Here is a 1,806-nt window from a genome sequence, read left to right on the forward strand (position 1 = left end):
GATCGACTTCTGAATACCATCTATTATCTGAATAGGGGTTGCACTCTAAACTGAATATAGTTACGGTATCATGCTCTGCTGCTAAATATGGTCCATCAGGGTCTGATACTATATACATATCTGATATTTCTAAAATACTGTTTTTACCTTGATTCTGTAACATCTGAAGTAACCATAACATCATATAAATTGCTGCGTAAATTGTAATAACTGAGTTTCTGAGATATCTGCTTAACTGAATAATTGAAATATCTGATTAACTATATGAACTGAATGTTATGATTCTGAAATAGATATATCAAAATATTTTGAAAATACTGTAAAATACAAGTTTTTGCGCATATGTTGAAAATCATGGTATTTTGAAAATTATGGTAACCTTATACTGAGCTAATACTAACTCATGCCACACAATTAAAGCTCAACATTATCAGGCTCTGAATTGCATAAATAATCTGAATAATAATTTTTTGAAAACATATAATTTATACTAAATCATAATAGGTTTGCCTAGCATAGCATATTTCTCTTACCTGATTTCTGCTAAAATTCCCTACTGTATCGGGTTCTACACCCGCAGGGCTTCCCACTCAATACCCTGGAAATCATTTTTCTCAAAACAAAATATCACTATTTCTACGTCTACTGCATTTCCTACAACTGCTAGAGAGCCAAATTTCAACAAAAAAACCTTACCCTAAATTTGGGATGAAATCCAACTTCGTCCCACCGACGATCCGCTCTAGCAGACTTAGGGAGAACTTTCCCAGTAGCGTCGTGGTGGCCTCAGATCGTCGATCTGGAGAGCAGTGGGGCCAAAATCGAAGAGAGAAGAAAAATGAATTGTAGGGAGAGAGAGAGAGAGAGAGAATTTTGCTAAAAATTTCTGCGTGAAATCTGAGTTTAACATTATTTATACTGCGGCCTTCATCGATGAGCCACGTCATCTCGTCAACGAGGTCACGAATAAGGTTTGTCGATGAACACTATTTCCTCGTCGACGAATTTCAGAATTTAGAATACAGCCTCTCGGTATCTTCTTGTCGACGAAACTTACCCTCTTCGATGAGACTCTATGTTATCCTCGTCGACGAATCCCCTGTATTTGTCGATGAGTCCTTGATTAAATTCTTGGGTTGTTACACCCAAAGTGTAACGTTGTCGACGAATGCAAAGTGTTCGTTGCCTACTGCCTCCTTCTATTTCTATTTCCATTTCCCTCCCTCTTTATTATTTAAATACCATTATTCTTCGGGTCGCTACATTCTCCCCTCCTTATAAAATTTCGCCCTCAAAATTTACTATTCATATAACTCATCATCCCTTAAGGCAAAATGGTCTACTTATTTTGTTACCTGCCTTCACTTATGGGGTAGGAATACCGTGGTTACATGGGTAGTTCTGGGAGATTACAATTATGAAAGAAAATTCCCCCAAAACCAAAATACTACCTCTCCTATACACTATATTACAATTCCACTATGCTAAACAAAATAAAATTACTATTACCTTAATTATACATCACTGCTATATTCACTAAACAAGTGGGGATATTTTCGTCTGATCTTATCTTCAAGCTCCCACGAGACTTCTTCTATCACGTGATTCTTCCACAAGACTTTTATTAGTGGTATCTTTTTATTGCGCAATTCTTGCTCTTTTCTATCTAAGATCTGCACAGGAGCTTCTTCGTATGCTAGATCACCACTGAGTTCCAATTCTGCATAACTAATGATATGGGTAGGATTTGTGACGTATTTCCTTAACATAGAGACATGAAACACGTCGTGAATCCTGAATAAAGAT

This window comes from Malania oleifera, chromosome 1 (genome assembly GCF_029873635.1).
Source record: "Malania oleifera isolate guangnan ecotype guangnan chromosome 1, ASM2987363v1, whole genome shotgun sequence".
Classification (NCBI taxonomy): Eukaryota; Viridiplantae; Streptophyta; class Magnoliopsida; order Santalales; family Ximeniaceae; genus Malania; species Malania oleifera.